Source organism: Sinocyclocheilus grahami, unplaced genomic scaffold, assembly GCF_001515645.1.
Source record: "Sinocyclocheilus grahami isolate Dianchi unplaced genomic scaffold, SAMN03320097.WGS_v1.1 scaffold2154.1, whole genome shotgun sequence".
Taxonomy (NCBI): Eukaryota; Metazoa; Chordata; class Actinopteri; order Cypriniformes; family Cyprinidae; genus Sinocyclocheilus; species Sinocyclocheilus grahami.
The window spans coordinates 66,101-86,165 of NW_015507333.1; the positions used below are offsets into that span (position 1 = coordinate 66,101).

General features: G+C 36.5%; 1 pseudogene; it reads left to right on the forward strand.

Annotated features, from left to right (window-relative positions):
- LOC107574228 (RNA binding protein fox-1 homolog 3-like) overlaps positions 1–20,065 on the forward strand; it is a 73,348-nt pseudogene that overhangs the window by 37,693 nt on the left and 15,590 nt on the right.

Consider the following 20,065-nt stretch of genomic DNA (forward strand, 5'->3'; position numbering starts at 1 on the left):
CACACACACACACACACACACACACACACACACTCTCTCCCTCTCTCACACACACACACACACACACACACACACACACACACACACACACACACACACAGACTCTCTCTCTCACACACACACACACACACACACATTAAGACTTCATCTGAGTGCCAGAACACCAAACTTTCTCTCTTTTTGTGTGTGTGATACTGTACACATCCGTTTTATGCAGAAAATAGAGATTTATCGATAACAGATTGATTTTACATCTTCTAAAGAACTAAGAACTTGAACTAAAAAAGAAAATAGTTTTTGGAAAGCTTAAATAAATAAATTATAAATATTACACAGAAAACTTCAACTTGAGAAACTTAAGCCGAGAACACACTACACGACTGTCATGCTGATTATGAATGTAATTTGGTCTGTTCTTTAACATTTAAAAAATTAAATAAAGGCACCGTTGTTGTCCTCAGTGTTGACCGAAGGCTGAAATAAAACTGAAAAAAAAATTAAAGCTACATAGTTTTTTTTTTTATTAAAACTTAAAAAAAAAATACTTTTTACATTAAAACCAAAACAAAAATATAACAATAGAAGGTAAGTAAAATATTAGTAAACACTATAATTATATATAACTAACACTAAAATAACACTTGTGCAAAACTCAACACTGTGGCGTTAAGAAGGTTTTGGGTGGTTGCTTGGGGGTTTCTATGTGGTTGCTAAGGTGTTCGGATCGGTTGCATAAATTATATGATGTGGACAAAAATTAGATCAATTAAAACTTAAAATATTTTTAAACTTGTTAGTTGAAATAAAACAAACGTTAACTGACGCTAACTAAATTGAAATTTAAAAGCGAAAAAAATAAAAAAATATATATATAGTTCAAAATATTAGCGTATATAAACTGAATGACTCTGACTAGTGACTTATTTGTGTTTAATTATTATTTATTTTGAACAAAATTCAGGAGAAATATGAGACCAAGTTTACTAGAAACACAACTGTGAACTCCGGGGCAACTTTTGGCCAATACATCTTTCCCGTCTCAGGAGAACACAAACATCCCTTATATTTCATTTGATTCTCCTAGACAAAAATTAGATCAATTAAAACTTAAAATATTTTTAAACTTGTTAGTTGAAATAAAACAAACGTTAACTGACGCTAACTAAATTGAAATTTAAAAGCGAAAAAAAGAAAAAAAAAAATATATAGTTCAAAATATTAGCGTATATAAACTGAATGACTCTGACTAGTGACTTATTTGTGTTTAATTATTATTTATTTTGAACAAAATTCAGGAGAAATATGAGACCAAGTTTACTAGAAACACAACTGTGAACTCCGGGGCAACTTTTGGCCAATACATCTTTCCCGTCTCAGGAGATTTCTCTCACTCGTTGTCGTCGGTTGTGAGCATGCAGCTCAGTATCTGAGGTCAAACGGTGCAGACATCGAGGGTTGTGATGCTTTCGGCAGAACGGGGAATCGCTGACACTGAGGACAGACAAGCTGTTTGTTTTGACAAATTTATTCTCTCACAAATGAGGTGTAAAAACGCCACAGCGGAGCTTTCAGCCGCGCCGAATGAAGACTAATAAGTGGCAGGCGATGGACAGAGCTGCTGTAAATTGGCCTGCTGCTCCTCTGCCGATCTTTCTTGTGTTGTTGAGCTGTAATTGGAGGGAATGAGGGGGGATCCTCCAGCGCTTGTGCTGCTGGTTAACTGTGAGCTGCCCGCTTATTTTACTGGAAATTATCAAGTACTTCCTGCTACCCGACCGTTTCTCCTCCTAACGTTCAGTTGTAATTTAGTAAAAAAAAAAAAGTATAATAATTAAAAAATAAAAAAGACACACGTTTGTGTGTAAAGTACACTACACTCTAAAAAATGCTGGGTTAAATACAACCCAGTGCTGGGTAAAATAGGGACAAACCCAGCAATTGGGTAGTTTTGACCCAGCGGTTGGGTTACTACCCAGAAGGTTGGGTTAAACATTTAAACATTTAACCCAACCGCTGGGTCAAAACAACCCAATTGCTGGGTTTGTCCCTATTTTACCCAGCACTGGGTTGTATTTAACCCAGCATTTTTTAGAGTGTACCGTTCAAAAATAAACTTTTTATTTTATTTTAAAACTTACTTTTGGCTAAGAAGCATTCAGATTATTCCAAATAAATGCTGTTATTTTCTATTCATCAAAAAAGTTTATATTCATCAGTTTACTTATTTTACTTATTTTATGTTGTAATAGTATTTCATAATTTTACTGTCTTTACAGTATTTTTTTTATCAAAAAAATGCAACCTATAGCATGTAATGGTAAATTTCACGCTTTACAAAAAATACCAAATAATATAGATTTAGAAAACCAGTTGTCAGTAAAAAAACAATAAAGAAATATAAATATTATAATAAAAGGCACTGATAAATTATATATATATATATAAAAAAAAAAATTTTTTGGCGATATGAATTGAATCCCATACTTTCAGTGTGGACTATAGACACTTGTACAATTTGTGTAACTTCTTTATAAATCTTGCCAACCTCAAACTTTTGATCAGTTGTGTACTGTATTTCTACTGTAACCTCAGTGTATTAATGTAGTTTACACTGTTGATCATCAGGACGGGTCAAGTTGCTGAATCCTGATTATCTGTTAATATGTAAATGTGGGTGGTCATATGTTAATGAGCTCATGATGGGATGTCATTAATCGTGCAGGAATGAATGGAAACAGCCAGAGAAGCTCAGAGCTGGTCTGGTGTGGGATGTGAGGGCATCGGCGCGGGACTCGTGGGGTTGAAGGTCTCTCCGTGTCTCCTCTGATTTACCAGCCTCTTTTTTTCTCGTCTGCTTCATCTGCCCTCAGAAAACGTGTTTGTCACACACTTCAGAGCGCAGTGGAGATCACACACAGCAGCAAGCGCAGCTCTGTGTTTCACTAATAAGCTCCTTCTTCTCCTCGTGTGACTCGGAGCGCTGCCCTTTTAAAGAGCCTCTGTGTGTGTGTGTGTGTGTGTGTGTGTGTGTGTGTGTGTTTTTTACTTTCATAGTATTTTAATAGCATAAATTTAGACTTTTTGTTAGTATTTGTATGTTCTCACTACTTATTTTCCGTATTTACACTGCTTAAACAAAAATTTGTTTCAGGGTTTTAAAAAAAAACACATTTGCATTACTTGAAGTAAAAAACATTAAAATAAATGAAAAATAAATAAATAAAATAAATTTTTTTTTAAAACAATTAAATTCAGCTCATTGCAAAGGAAGCATTTTTCATTTATTTTGTGTTGATGTACTAAAGTAAACAATAAAAACAATGAAATAAAAATTCATAAAAACTATAAAAATGACAAAAACACAAGATAATATTGGAGAATATAAGAATAAATATTGATAAAAACTAATAGTCTCAATGCTAAAATAACACTGATTGATTTGAAATGAAATTAAAGTGAGGGAGCGCTGATCTCACTCATCCTGTATCAGCCACAGATGCTCTGAGCTTTACTTGGGAGCTGCGGTTTGTTCAGGATCTCTCCGTGTAGGTTTAATTCGCTCTCATTTACAGCGGCTGCGGCTCTCACCTCATTAAGACTCCAGCAAAGATCTCCAGCAACAACAGCTGAGACAAACATGAAATAAGCACGACCAGAGGAGACGACGGGGAAAATCCAGTGCATTTATCTTCCTCCTACGATTCCATCCACTCTCTCTGTTTAATACAGATTCTTATTTGTTCTTTCTCACCTATAAGTCTTCTTTCTGGTGAAATTGTGCCTTGAACCACAGTGATCCCTATCTTAAAATTAGATTGTGTGTGTGTGTGTGTGTGTGTGTGTGTGTGTGTGCATGTTTATGTGGTTTATGAGGACACAAATTTGTATAATAACAAGGGTATGACATAGGTATTACAACGAGAAGGTGATTTATGAGGACATTTTCAATGTCCCCATAATTCAAAAGGCTTATAAATAATTCAGAATGAGTTTTTTTTTTTGAAAATCTAAAAATGCAGAAAGTTTCCTGTAAGGGGTAGGTTTAGGGGTAGGGTTGGTGTAGGTAAATAGAAAATGGTGTAGGGCAATAGAAAATTGTACAGTATAAAAACCATTACGCCTATGGAGAGTCCCCATAAACCATAAAAACAAACCTGTGTGTGTGTAATAAAGTAATGTAGGGTGACCATATTTTAGTTAAAAAAAGAGGACGGGGGGCGTGGCTAGGATTGCCAACTTAAGAAAAGGAAAATAAGGGACAATCGTGGTTTTTAATAGCAACATATATTTTGTTTCAAGAATGATGTCCAAGGTTAAGAATACTCTAAAAGTACTCTAAAATTGTGCCTATGTGTTTTTGTTGAGTATCGTGATACATTAGGCTTTTATGGCTCACATAGTATGATATAGTGAGGAAAAATAAGGAGAAAATAGCCGCTCAATTTTGTTCAGAGGCCCAAACTGAGAAAATAAATAAATAAAATTTGTTGCAGATATTTATCTGGCCAAAAAATGATGGAATTCTGATAGCTTGTAAATCAATGAGATCTTTAAAACATATAATGCAATGCAATATAATGATGACTGAGAGGTAATAAACGTTCCTCAAAAGATGAGATTTGAGATGCCTTGGAGGCTTGTGAAGATCATTCCTCCACTGAGGAAAAGTATAAGTAAAGCTTCTGGAAACAAACGCTCCACAAAAGCCTGAGGATCAAATTTGATACATCTGAACGTGAGTTCTCTAAAAAAAAAAAAAAAGTTGTATATTATATAATCAAGTAAACCGAAGCTTTATATGGTTGTCTGTAGTGCGACACTTGACAAAGCTTGACAAACAGCACTGAGCAGAAAGTGTTTATGTGAAGACGCGTCTGAGTGCTGTTAACATTAGTAACCTGTCAGGAAAATCAGAGCTCTCAGTCAAAACATTGGAAGGAGGCCGATTTCTCTCTTTTCCGCGCTGAGGAAAATCCCAGTGGCCTCTGGTCCTCCAAGCGGCTTCTGCAACACAGAGTCTGTTCATTAGTAATGATCAAGCATGTCTGTAATCATCCATGAGATGTGATCGCTGTTTTCCTGGCCTATTTGAAGTGCGGGGCGGCCGTATTCCCCCATCGGCCCATCAGAGGCGCAGATAAAAACGCCTCATCGCTCACCTCAGACGAGGTTGGGATTGAACATACAGCCAGTGCTGGGCAGATTACTTACAAATTGTAGTCTGTTACTGATTACAAATTACATGATGAAAATTGCAGTCAGTAATGTAATCTAGATTACTCATTTTCTGACTACTTTTGGATTACTTTTAGATTACTTTTGACCTAACTTGTTTATTTAATTTGGATTATTGTTGTAAAATGTAATATGTGATCCTGGAGCACAAAAGCAGTCATAAGTAGCACGGGTATATTTGTAGCAATAGCCAAAAATACATTGTGTGGGTCAAAATTATAGATTTTTCTTTTATGCCAAAAATCATTAGGATATTAAGTAAAGATCATGTTCCATGAATATATTTTGTAAATTTCCTACCGTAAATATATCAAAACTTAATTTTTGATTAGTAATATGCATTGTTAAGAACTTCATTTGGACAACTTTAAAGACGATTTTCTCAATATTTAGATTTTTTTTGCAGTTTCCAGATTTTCAAATAGTTGCATCTCGGCCAAATATTGTCTGATCCTAATAAATCATACAAGCTTATTTATTCAGCTTTCAGGTGGTATATAAATCTCAATTTCGAAAAATTGACACTTAAGACTTTTAATTTTTGGAATCTGATTACGTACGCTACATTACTTGTAATCAGACACCCAGCACTGCATATGGCTCTATATGTGTGAAGGCCACAGAGGTTTAATGTATGCTTTCATTTGCAGGGTAATCAGGAGGCCAGCAATCCGGCGGACGCGATGGCCCAGACTTACACCCCGCAGTTCGCTCATCCCCCACAGAACGGCATCCCCGCCGAGTTCACCGCGCTTCCCACGCAAGACTATACAGGACAGAACCGCGTCCCGGATCACGGCCTGACGCTCTACACGCCGGCACAGACTCACAGCGATCTGATCAATGCCGACAGCAACACGCCAGCCATCAGCAGCAGCAGCAACACAGCACCGGTGCGTCAAACACGCTTGCCAAGATACACATCATATAAAGCAGTTCAGCTAGAGTCAAGCTACTCTTTGGACTACAAAAAGGGTTCTTCCTCATTATTTTTGTCTTGTTTTCCAGTACAAAAATCTAATTATAAAACGGATAGTTCTGGTCCTTGATTCTGATTGGTTGAGCCGCATTTGAAGCTGTTGTAAATTACACTACAAACATACACCTTTGTTTACTTCTCTATGTTGCTCTGCAACCACTTTGTTGGAACCACAACTGTTTCTGAGGAACTACATTGTTTGGTGGAGGAATAATGTTTTTATTTATATCATTACACTTTATTTGCTCTGTTTTATTTTGTGAAACCTTACTACGTATATGGAATAACCGTTTTATTAAAGCAATAAGCCACTTTGCGTCGTGCCTAACAACGCCCCTTAGCTGTTATAAGTTCACTGTAAACCACGGCTTCTTGGGGCTTATTGCTTTAACGTTCTTAAATCAAGATACAGTCAGTTGAGAAGCAAAATTACTTGAGTCAATTGATCACACACACACACAGTGGGTTTAGAAAAGAATCACCCCCTTTAAAATAATCACATTTTGTTGCTTTGTAGGCTGAAATGAAGACGGACACCGTTTTTGTTTTATCCAGCTGAATTTACTCAGTGCAACTTATAACATCCAAGTGAAAGATATAACACCATGTCAGAAACAAATAAATAAATAAAACACAGAATCACTGAGTTGGAAAAAGGATCACCCCCATGTGTCAGTATTTTATTGAAGCATCTTTTGCTTTAATTACAGTCTTTAATCTGTTGGGATTTGTCTCTACTATCTCTGCACATCTAGACTTTGCAATATTTGCCCGCTCTTCTTTGCAGAACTGCTCCAGTTCAGTTCAATTTGATGGTGAGTGTTTGTGGACTGCAGTCTTCAAATCATTCCACAGATTTTCAATGGGGTTTCAGTCTGGGCTCTGACTAGGCCATGCAAGGACATTGTCATGTTGCAAGGTAAACCTTCTTCCCAGTGACAACTTTCTGGCAGAGGGCAGCAGATTTTCCTCAAGAATTTGACGGCATTTTGCCCCATCCATTCTTCCTTCTATCCTGACAAGTGCTCCAGTCTCTGCTGCAGAGAAACACCCCCATAACAGGATATCACCACCTCCATGCTTTACTGGAGGAATGTTGGCAAAGCTCAGTCTGACTGCATGTGGCCTTTCTTGAGGAGTGGATTTTTTCTTGCAACCCTCCCATTCAAGCCACATTTGTGGAGAAATTGTAATATTGTTGTCATGCACACAATGACCACTCTTTGTCATAAATCTCTGCAGTTGCTGTAGGCCTCTTGGTCGCCTCTCTGACCAGTTTCCCCCTGGCTCTTTCATCCAGTTTGGAGTGATGTCCTGATCCAGGGAGGGTATGTGTTGTACCAAATACCTTCCACTTCTTAATAATAGACTTCACTGTGCTTCTAGGCGTTCATAGCTTTTGAAATGTTTTTGTATCCCGGAGATCTTTTGACGGTGTCTTGCCACCCATAGTTGATTGTTTGCTTCAGTTGCACTACCAATGACTGAAATGCTCCAGGAAAGCTCTTTTCATGCTGAGCTAATCAAAATGAGCACAGCTGATCACAGCTGACTTGGTCGCCTCTCTGACCAGTTTCCCCCTGCTCTTTCATCCAGTTTGGAGTGACGTCCTGATCCAGAGAGGGTCTGTGTTATACCAAATACCTTCCACTTCTTAATAATAGACTTCACTGTGCTTCTAGGCGTTCATAGCTTTTGAAATGTTTTTGTATCCCGGAGATCTTTTGACGGTGTCTTGCCACCCATAGTTGATTGTTTGCTTCAGTTGCACTACCAATGACTGAAATGCTCCAGGAAAGCTCTTTTCATGCTGAGCTAATCAAAATGAGCACAGCTGATCACAGCTGAAAGTCAAATGGCTTGTGTGCCATTGAGAAGGTGATTAGCTACACCTGATTGAGTTTACAAGTCATTTTTAGGAGTAAACATTTTTCCAACTCAGTGATTCTGTTTTTTTCATTTTTTTAAATGTTTCCCACCATGTTACACTTGTGGTGTTCCTGGTCAAAAATGACCAAATACTGGATTCAGTATTTTTGTCAACTTGTTTTCTTTCAATCAAACTCAGTCTTAGAGTTAACATTGCCAAAATTATCCACAAATGATGCTTTTTTTCACTCCAAAACTGATGCGCTTGAGCTTAGATCAATGAGAGATTTACAAGCCATCTTTAAAAGGTGGGTCGTTTTTTGACCCCCTAACATCCTTTGGAATAGCATGCACTGATGAATCATTCAAGCAATGCACAAGCATGCATTAAGAAAATCAATTTGGGTTTCATTAAGAGAAACTAGCAGCAGATCTTATTGAGTTCCACTAGAAACGTCACTTGAACTTCACCTGATGAACTTGTGTCCCGGAGCATCTATAAGTGGACAGGGTTCATCTCCCATGAGTCAGTGTAAATATATTCAGATGATGTAGTGATTATGAAGCCATGGAGGAAGCGGTGCATGAGCAGGTGTGTGAGGAGCTGCTGTGTTTTGGGAGTATACGCTACTCTGTCCAAAATAATGAGGCGAGAGCGAGCGTTTGACGCCACTGTAACGACGTGTCACCCTCGCTGCTGTTAGAATGACATCATGTATTACTAGCTCTCGCCTGTAGACAGAGTGACACCAAATAAGTGCCGTGTCTGTTTGCATCATTCCTGCTTCATGCAATCGGGACGTTAATTGATGTTACTGTGCTGAAGACTCAACGAAATACCAACACTATGTGTTGAGTGCATTGGGGAGCGTTAACAGGAATGCAATGCCGTTCCTGTTGGCAGTTTCATTAGTTTTTGAGGCCTTGCGTAGCATATGGCATCTTAAATAAGAAGCAACGTTTTCTCAGTGTAGATTTCTCTGCGGCTGAGCTCAGAAATCTTTTTGTCTTTCACTGCTGTAATACTCTTTTGGATTTCTGCTTTCTCTTTTCCTCCTGGCCTGTTTTCTTTTTGCGAGTACATGGTGTTGCATGAATAATTTAGTGTAGCAGAAAGGTGGACACGCTCACTAGTTAATCTCGTTGGGCCGGGTGGATTTCTCACAGATCGCTCTCTTATAGTCTTTTTGTAGCTGATAACGATTTTTTTTATTTTTTTTTTATTTTTATGAATATTATTTTATTATATTTTGTATAATTAAATAAAAAGTATATACAAATTAAAATAGGGCTTTTTGATATATATATATATATATTATGAACACTTCAGTTATTCTACATATTTATACTTACCCTTTTTTCAAGTTTATATTTAGTTTTTTCTTGTGTTAAGCATAAATGTAACAATGTTTAGTTAGATTTATACTTAAAACAAGAAATACAAACAAACCAATAAATAAATAAGTGAAATTGTATACATTAAAAATTTATTTAATTTTTTGTATATATTTTCATAATTTATGTAATTTATTAAATTATAAAAATTATTGTAATTAAATAATTGGCCTTTTTGCTATATTTTTTTACTCACAAATATTTAAATAAATTTAAATTAATAAAAATATGTAAATAAATAAATATAAATGTATTTATTTATTTTCACAGGACAGGAAATATTAGGAGTGTTTCGGTTTAATGTAACAATATTTAGTGAGGTTTATATTTAAAGCAAGAAAAAACATATCATTATAAATAAATTCAATTGTATACAATTTTAAAATTTTAAAAGAGGATATTTTTGGAATTATATATTTTTTATTTTATAATTTCTATAATTTAAGTTATAAAAATTATTGAAATTAAATACCCTAGTAGCCAACTGGTTTAGTATTTATTGTGTTAAGCATTCATCTAATTATATTTAATTAGGTTTATGCTTACAACAAGAAAAACAAATACATTCATGGTCAACACAAGAAAAATAAAACATTTGTGCTCTTTCAGCTGTGCATAAAAATAGCAAAAGGTCAACATTTTATCTCAATCATTTTGTTTTAATAAACAATAAATAATAAATTATACAAATATATATAAAAAAATTAATAAATAAATAATTATATATATATATATATATATATATATATATATTATACAATTTAAAAATATGTATTATACATTTATAAATTATTTATATATTTTTATATATATATATATATATATATATATATTTATTTATTTATTTATTTTTTTTATATATATTTGTATAATTTATTATTTATTGTTTATTAAAACAAAATGATTGAGATAAAATGTTGACCTTTTGCTATTTTTATGCACAGCTGAAAGAGCACAAATGTTTTATTTTTCTTGTGTTGACCATGAATCTAATAGCATTCAGTGAGGTTTATGCTTACAACACCCTGTTTTCCGGTTCACCCAACTTTCTCACCGTGTTGGCAAATTTGAGTTTTTCTTGTGTTAAACTTAAATTGAACTATTTGTTAAGAACTATGATTACAACAATATTATTAGATAGAAAGAAAGAAAAAGATAAAGAGTAAGTCATTGTGTGATATTAACCTCCACAGGTCTCACGGATGGCCCCGGGGGACGAGCCTCCTCCCATTACCCAGGGTGCAGTGAGGGCGGGAGGGGGAGGAGCGGGGTTGGTGGCCCCGTCTTCACCTGCGGCCCCAGAAACACACTGGCAGAGCGATTGAATCAGACAGCTGTCAGTGAGAACCGTGCGTGTCAGAGCGCAGGCGAGAGCCATAAAAGAGCACAAACGAGCCTCGTTACTGCCGGAACAGTGATTATCATAATGGCAACAATAAAGCCGACGGTCGTTACGCTGGTGGTGATGATGATGGTGATGATGATGATTAATGCTGGGAGATAAATGAGAACGATGTATCACGCTCCTCCCTACAGCGGAGCAGCACTTTGAGTGTCTGTGAAATGAATTATGCACTGCATGTGTCTGCATGCACATACGTGTGATCATAAATCACGCGCCAGTACCAGCCTGTGTTTCGCATGTATACGAGAAAAAAAAAATCCACAAGGTGAATGTCATGAAACTTGTTAGGAACGTGTTCAGGTCATATTTAACCCTAAAATCAAAAGAAAAAGAAAGATATTCATATTTTTGGAACATTATTATCATGACTTTCAAAAACATTCCACCATTTCCTCATTTCTGTAATGCAGAAGAAAAAAAGTATAAATAATGTTATTTAAATTACAGCATTTGTAGTATTTTTATATGCCATTAAGTTGCTGATTTAAAAAGAAAAGAATCATATATAACAGTACTTTTTAGATCATTAACATTCAAAATGACTCTATTACAGCAATGAGAATATAATGAGAATCATCACTGAGGACTATAAACAAACATATGCATTACAGTAATGAGATTTTGGGGGTAAAAATTAGTTTATTGGCTTTTTTTTTTTTTTTGGTCAGTGCAATGCAATAGTATTAAAATAAGATTTAATTTTGTCACGTGTTTTTATGTGATTTTTTTTTTTTTTTTTTTTGGTGAGCAAGTGATAAATGCTAAATTTCTACAAATCTGTTCCCATGAACAAGTCAAATTTGGAGTTCAATTTGATCTGTTTGCAAAGTAAAGTTTTAAAATGCAAATAAGAGTGGATGTTTACATAAACTGAAAATGCAAAACGGCAAAATGTTCCTTCTCTCGTCACATTTAGTTATGGATTACATGAATCCCGTAAATGATTCGTCCTATTTTTTTGTCAGCCATTTCTTGTTGTAAAACAGTTGTCAAATATAAAATATTTAGCTTCTTCAATGCAAAAAAAAAAAAAAAAGATTTTCCTGCTCAATATGTTTCTTAATCTTAAGTAATGAGAGCAATTAATTATACGTGATAAGTATAAAATTACTTTTTTAGAATTAAAATTACTTGATAAGTAATAAGTAAGATAAGAAAAATCAGGTCTTGTTTTCTGAAAAAAAAAATCTAAATTAAGTTTGAAAATTGAGAATAAGAAAAAAATCTGCCGATGGGGTAAGAAGAATCATCTTGTTTTCCCTTTGAATTAAGTTCATTTTTCTTTCCTCATTGGCAGGGAGCTTTTCTTCTAAGCATAAACTCACTTAATTGTGAAAAAAAAAAAATCAGAAAACAATACTACAATATCAAAAAACGTTGTTTTTCTTCTCAAGTATATGTATGTTTATTTAAGAATGAGTATATATTTGTAATGGAAAACAAGACAAAAATACTGAGTAAGAACATTTTTTTGCAGTGTAGGAGAGAAATGTGAGAGAAATGTTCCCACTTTCTCAATATCTGAATTACATGAACTGTTCTCTACAGATGATGTGGCGAACTTACCTTTAGGGTAAATAAGATGACTGCAGGCTCACTAAATGCACAGACACACACACACACTCTGCTGCGCTGCTTCCTTCTTATTTGCTAAAAATCATCTCAATCATCTTAATGACCTGTCAGCAGCAGGCTGGCCAGAAAAGCTGCTTTAAACAGCTCTCATTTGTTTGGGCTGGTGGCTCGGTCGTAATGATGATGTTAATTACAGCACAGACTGCCGCGTAGCTGTATAAATTACATACAACATGGTCTGTGGCCCCTCGCTCATTTCCCATCATGCTCTTTGATAGCTGGATTATTGTTCTCTGAGGCTGCCAAGTTTGTGTATGTTGTGTAATAACGTTGGAATGATCGATCGGCGGTCTCTAAAAAAGCCGATCTCAAAAAAACGATCTCAAGCTGATGATGCTGTCGTGAGAGGTTTGGCACGGCATGCAGCGGCATCGTCTCAGTCTCTGTCCAGCGTGGGTGAAATCATTTTAATGCTGAAGGTGAGGTACTCACCTTCATATTTCTAAATTAAATAACTTATAAAGTAATTTGAAAACCTTTGTTTGAGACGTAATTTCACAAACGGCGTGAGTGAATCACTGCGCGTGCTCTCTCAAAATATGCAAATGGATTCAAATCAACACATCTCGCGTCTGTCTGTAAGCCATGCTGCACAGTTGACACAGGAATTGTCACTTGCACAATCGAGGCAGTGTCACATCATCACTAAAGTTTATAAATTGCATTACTTTTACATTCTTGCCAGTGTTTAACCATTCAGCGCTCATTTAACAACGCATTGTTTGCAGTAAATATGAACATGGATTGACACGAAAATTTTGTAATTACACCATAAATGCACATTATTAAAGTCTACTGTGTTTCACAGTCAACACATATGGCTTTTTGGCTAGGTTTAAAGGAAAAGAGCACTTTTATATAAAGAAGGCAATAATAGATGGCACTCGTGGAGGTAGGAAAACAAAGTTCTTTATGAACGGCAGGATTGCTTGTAATAAAGACTTAAATGCAAAAGAAAAGGCCGTAGAGCTGACTATTTCGGTCAATGGTAAGTTTGTGATAACGTAAGAAAAGTGGTTTAAATGTTTTGCCACGTGCTTGAGCAACTTAATATATAAATCTAGAAGTAAATGCAAAAGTAAAAAGCATTGAATAATGTGTTGCTTATATTTATTGTGTTTAAACAATCGTGATCAGCCTCAAAAACCCTGATCGGAGCACCCCTAATATATTATACAATATAAAACAAGATTTTTTTTAAAAGTTCTAAATAAACTAGTTATTATTGGAGTACGGTTTCAAGAAAATACTATTTCAATTTGTCTACTTCAAGCGATTTCTGAAAATTTGCTGAAAATTCACTCAATTTCAGGCCATCGAAGATGTAGATGAGTTTGTTTCTTCATCAGATTTGGAGAAATGTAGCATTACATCACTTTCTCAGCAATGGATGCTCTGCAGTGAATGGGTGCCGTCAGAATGAGAGTCCAAACAGTTGATAAAAACAGCACAATAATCCACAAGTAATCCACACCACTCCAGTCCATCGGTTAATGTCTTGTGAAGAGAAAAGCTGCGCGTTTGTAAGAAACAAATCCATCATTAAGATGTTTTTAACTTCAAAAAATTGCTTTCTGGTTAAAATACGAGTACATAATCCATAATATTGCTTTCTCAAGTCATCTGGTCTGAATCAGGAGAGAAATCTGCACAGATCAAGCACTGTTTACAAGCCAAAACAGTTTTGAACAAATATGTTGATGGATTTTGATGTGAGAAAAGAAAACAACAGGGGATGAACTTTTTCACTGAAGGAAAGGCTATGGATTATGGAGTCATATTTTTCCGGAAGCAAAGATTTGAAGTTCAATAAGCAATATTATGGATTGAGGATGGAAGTTAAAAATTCCGTACTGATGGATTTGTTTCTTACAAACACGCAGCTTTTCTCTTCACAAGACATTAATTGATGGACTGGAGTGGTGTGGATTACTTGTGGATTATTGTGATGTTTTTATCAGCTGTTTGGACTCTCATTCTGACGGCACCCATTCACTGCAGAGCATCCATTGCTGAGCAAGTGATGTAATGCTATATGTCTCCAAATCTGATGAAGAAACAAACTCATTTACATCTTGGATGACCTGAAGGTGAATACATTTTCAGCAAATTTTCAGAAATAGCTTGAAGTAGACAAATTGAAATAGTATTTTCTTGAAACCGTACTCCAATAATTATTGGTTTATTTACAACGTTAAAAAAATTATCTTGTTTAATATTGTATTAAATGGATCACGCTCCGCTGTAATTGCTTGAAGCGCTACAGGGCTTTGCGTGTTGTTAGTGTGTTGAAAGTTAGCCACATTTGCATAAGACATCACAAAAGGTAAACAAAGGCAATATGGCCATACTGTAGCTGTGTAAACCCAACACCTTGAGACGTAATCGCTCGCTATAAGCTCCATCTGCCTGCACAGACTCAAGTAAGCTATGCTAATGACTCGATCCCTGCGCTAACAAAGCTTGGCGGCGTTGATTAGCCTCGTGGCTAATGGAGATTTAGCCTGTGGTGAGCAGGGCCGAAGGTTTGCCAAGAGAAAGCATTGCGGCTAATTAGCTGCTTGGCTAACGGAGAATCGAAGCTAAATGAGTGGGGCGTCAGGTTAGTGTCGCAGGCTAAAGCGCTGGAGTCTGGGAGTCACTAATGAGTGCAGAAATACGGGGCTCATTATCCAGAGCCGAGTGGTTTATTCCTGAGGATGTCCATATGGAAATGTGAGGTAGGAGAGAGCGTTCCTGGAAGTAAAACCTCCAGCTTTGTGTTGGATTTAGGGCTGTTTCTTCTTACCCTCTGCCTGTGGGTCTCAAGAGCTGCTGGGAATTTCTCTCACAGGGGGCCTTACCTTCATCTCCAGCTTTCCCGCTGTGCACACACTATGTTAGCATTCCACCTGTGGCTCTCCTCTTTTAAGAAACAGAATTAAAAATCTGCTGAAATCTGACTCCTGTGAGCAACGAGCAAGTCTTCATTGGCATGGAGAAACCACTCGCATTAAAGAAAACCCCACCAATCAGTGCACTTCAAAAGATGCAGAGCTCTGAAACTGCTTTCAATACTGCTTTGGTTTGCAGAATACAACATGAGCTTTTTTTTTTTTTTTGGCAGGGTACTTTGTGCATAAAGTAATTCCCTGCTGGAGAATCCAGCTTCTGACGGAGGCTGGTTTTACTCTGGCCGTTCAGAATTGAATTGACAATGCCTTGCAAATTGCAATTTAATATCTGCATATGTATTGAGGTTGCAAACGGGGTTGAGAATCGCTAATTGAATTTTCGAATTGGACTTCAAAGAAATGTATATAACTGTAAATTTCTGAATATGAATTGAGGTTGCAAACAGGATGCACAATTGCTAAATGAATTGAAATTAAAGACTGTAATTTTCATCTTTAAAAAAAAAGCACATTTCTTTTTTATTTCTTCAACTGTACCAGTCTTGAAAAAATTTAAAATTTAAAAATGTTGTACTCTAATCTTTGAGAATTGAATTGAGAATGTCTTTTTTGAGAATTGCTGTTCAAATTTTTTGAATTAATTGAAATTCAAAGAAACTCGGATAACTGTCATTTTTATCTAGAAAAGCAATTAGTTGTCTCCCCCCCCAAGAGAAACTTGACAGTTTTAAAGTTTAAAAATAGTTTACTCTGGTCATTCAGGATTGAATTGATGATTGCCGTTTAAATTCCAATTTAAATGATTGAATATGAATTTAGGTTTTCAAATAATTTGAAGTTCAAATACTGTAATTTTTAACAAGAAAAGCTAATTTTATCAAGATAAACTTGACAAAGGCTTTACGTTTAAAAAAAATACTCTGACCATTCAGAATTGAATTGAGAATGCATTTTATAATCCAATTCAATTGCTGAATATGAATTGAGTTTGCAAACAGGTTGGAGAATTGCTATTTGAAATTAATTCATATAACTGTAATTTTTAACTAGAAAAGCTAGAGTCTTAAAAGATAAAAGTTTTAAATATAAAAGTTTTAAAGTTTTAATATTTTTATATTTATTTTTAATGCAAGTTTTAATATTTTGTTTGACAATGTTTCAAAATATTTTGAAAGTTTGATGTTTCATACACAAACCAGTTTGTTTTATTTAGTTGATATATTCATCATATTTAATAAAATGTACTTTTGTGAACCAGGATGGAAGAACACATAATTTCCCAGAATGCACTGCACCAGTGTTGAATTTCTTTGAATGCATTTCTGTTAAAATCACACTTTTACGTGAGCTCCCAGGATAGTGTTCTTCCATAGCAAACTATGATACTGACAAACTGTCAGTCATATCATAATATAATAATTTGGCAGACATTTATGCATTTGACTGGCGCTTTTATCCAAAGCGGCTTCAGTTGTATTCAATTGCAGCACAATCCTCTGCAAAACTACTAAGTGCTTCATTCCCTGCAGCGCTGTGCTAAGGTTTTACTGCACGTATGCATGAGAAAACTGCCACCACAGGGGGTAACTGAGCATGCTCAGTAGAGACAACCACTTCCCCAACCGTACGCAACTTTCCCACCAAACTAATTCATCTCTATCACTGGTCCATTAGGCCTGGTTAAAACAATTAGCATGTGCAGCACGCTAGCCAGGGAAAACCCCACCATACAACACGGAGCTCACGCTGGGGAGTTAATGTGTTTGTGTGTGTCTCCGATTGAGCCCTCCGCAGAATGTGCATTCATTTGAATAAATTGATAGATTTCAGCCTACAGTTTCACACAGATGCTGATTGGATGAGCAATAACATTAAGCCATTGCGGCTGTAGCACAAACAAAAAGACCATGAGCACACAGAGTCCTTTTAAGTGTTCCTGAAATGTTATTCCACTGGTTTTGTTTTAGTATCAACTTTGTCTCCGATGATTCTCCTCAAATTCATTGGGGAAATAAAACAAGAGCTATAAAATGAATGTGGAGAGCAGCTCAGATCATTTGATGAGGAACATTTGAGTTCATATTGAGATCTCTGACGTTTGATTGCAGATCTTGGCAAATCTGAGCAGAGTTTGAGACATTGTTGAGATCTCTTTTGAAGCTCTGAAGGAGAAATGTGAGATTTCTGGGGTCTGTTTGTCAGAAGAAACATCTGAGAAGCAAGAGACTTAAGAAAAAAGTCTCCATTTAATCTCACTGAGATTTAGGAGAAGCAATTGAAACTTTAATGAGATCTCATTTGTGATTTTTTTTTTTTTTCTAGATTGAGTGTTTCTGGACCTTATGCTGAGAAATCAGCGATCAGAGGAAAGATCTTTTGCTCAAGAGACTTAAGAGTTCACTGTTTCGTCTCAGATGTTTCTTCTAAAATCTGTTTGGAAAAAGACTATTTCTGGATTTCGTGCTGGAAGATCACCAGAAAGTGTTATTGCTCAGGAGACTTAAAGGAGATTGCTGTTATGTCTCGGTATCATCCCAGATGATTCTCCTAAAATACAGATAGCAGCCAGATTATTTGATGTTGACAGAATTTGAGTTCATAGTGAGATCTCTGACTTTGATTGCACACTTGCAAATCTGAGCACAGTTTGAGACATTATTGGGATCTCTTTTGAGGAGAAATGTGAAATGACTGGTGACTTTTTTTTTCTCAGAAGAAACATCCGAGAGGCAGGAATCTTAACCAAAAGTCTGCATTCACTCTTCATTTCATCTAACTGCTGTCTAGAAACAACTTGAGATTTTAAAGAGATCTCATGTTTGATTTTTCTTTCCTAATTGCAGTGCTGTTAATGAAGATTTGCTTCTCATGTCTAGCGCTTCTACTGAAAAATCTGAGAGACCTCACGCCAGAGACCTCACTGCAAAAACATCACATTAGACACCTCGCACCACAGGCTTCTACTGAAAAATCTGAGAGACCTCACGCCAGAGACCTCACTGCAAAAACATCACATTAGACACCTCGCACCACAGGCTTCTACTGAAAAATCTGAGAGACCTCACGCCAGAGACCTCACTGCAAAAACATCATATTAGACACCTCACACTAGAGCCCTGCACGGGCCTCAAATATAGGCCCTAGCCCGGCCCTCGCCCAAGACGCTCAGGCCCTAGCCCGGCCCAGGTCCGACAGCTCATCAGAATCTTGGCCCGAGTCCGACCCGAGCCCATTTTGTTTCCCCCCCTTCTCCCAAAACAGCTTAGCTATACTACTGTTTCAGCTATTAACATAGCTCAGTTTTGTATGTAATGTCAAAGTGATTATATTTAATTTCATTTTTTTATTAAGTGAAAAAAAAAAAAGTGACGTGACGTGGCCAAGTATGGGGACCCATCCTCGGAATTAGTGCTCTGCATTTATCCCATCCAAAGTGCACACACACCGTGAACACACACCCGAAGCAGTGGGCAGCCATTTGCTGCGGCGCCCGGGGAGCAGTTGGGGGTTCGGTGCCTTGCTCAAGGGCACCTCAGTCGTGGTATTGAAGGTGGAAGAGAGCGCTGTACATTCACTCCTCCCACCTACAATCCCTGCTGGTACGAGACTCGAACCCGCAACCGTTGGGTTACAAGTCCGACTCTCTAACCATTCGGCCACAACATTCGTTAAATGTAAGTTTTTGTTTTTTAACGACCAAGCGGCCAGCGGCAGACAGTGAGATGATAGCCTATGTTTGATCAATTTAGCCTTCTCAAATAATCACGACTTGCCTAAAATAAAATCTACAGATATAAAACAGTTCAAGCATATCATAATGCTAGTTTAAATGTTTAACCTATATAAATGCACGCTATTAGATGCATATCTAATCGTTTGTGCGGAGAGCTAAAACGTGCTTTACAGGCCATGGAGGCGCCGGCGTGATCACTTGCCTTGGAAACAACTTAAAATATGCCGTAATTTTTGCTCATAAAGGTAAGAGTAATACATCACTCGGAACTGTAAAGGGTCTACTTTTATTTGTGTGCACTCACAACATCAACAAAACGTGGTGCTTTTATAAATTAAAGGATACATACAGGATGCGCTTTCTGCAATTTCGGCCAGGAGCGTAAATACATCTATAGAACACTTTAAATTACTACTTTGAAACTAAATAATTCAAATCGAAAACAAAAACTATTTCATTATAAAATCCGTAAAGATGCATTTCTCTCTAAAGGCGCGTCCATCGAGGAGATGGCGAGTCAGGATCTTCATCTTCGCGACAAGGACTTAGAAAACCTGAATGAATTAATAAATAACTATTTCCCTCGACACATTCATGGTAATTACTTTTGCTGGGGCTTTGCGGCACACTTTAGCCTATTGCGTGCGTTGTTTGCTGTCATGTGCAAGGATATGTTTGCAGATTCTGCACTGCACATGACCAATTGTCTCACTGTTTGCCGTGGTAATCAAATCAGAACTTTTCCAAAATGCAGCTTTTCCCGAAGCATTGGGAACTTTTAGTAACTCCCCACACTCCAACTTCTCCTTGATGCTCTGCACGGTCAACTGTCACCTGTATGCTGAAGCGTGCGTATATGCCTTGCATATAGGCGTTGTATAATATTTATAATATAATCAATATAACAATATTTCATACAG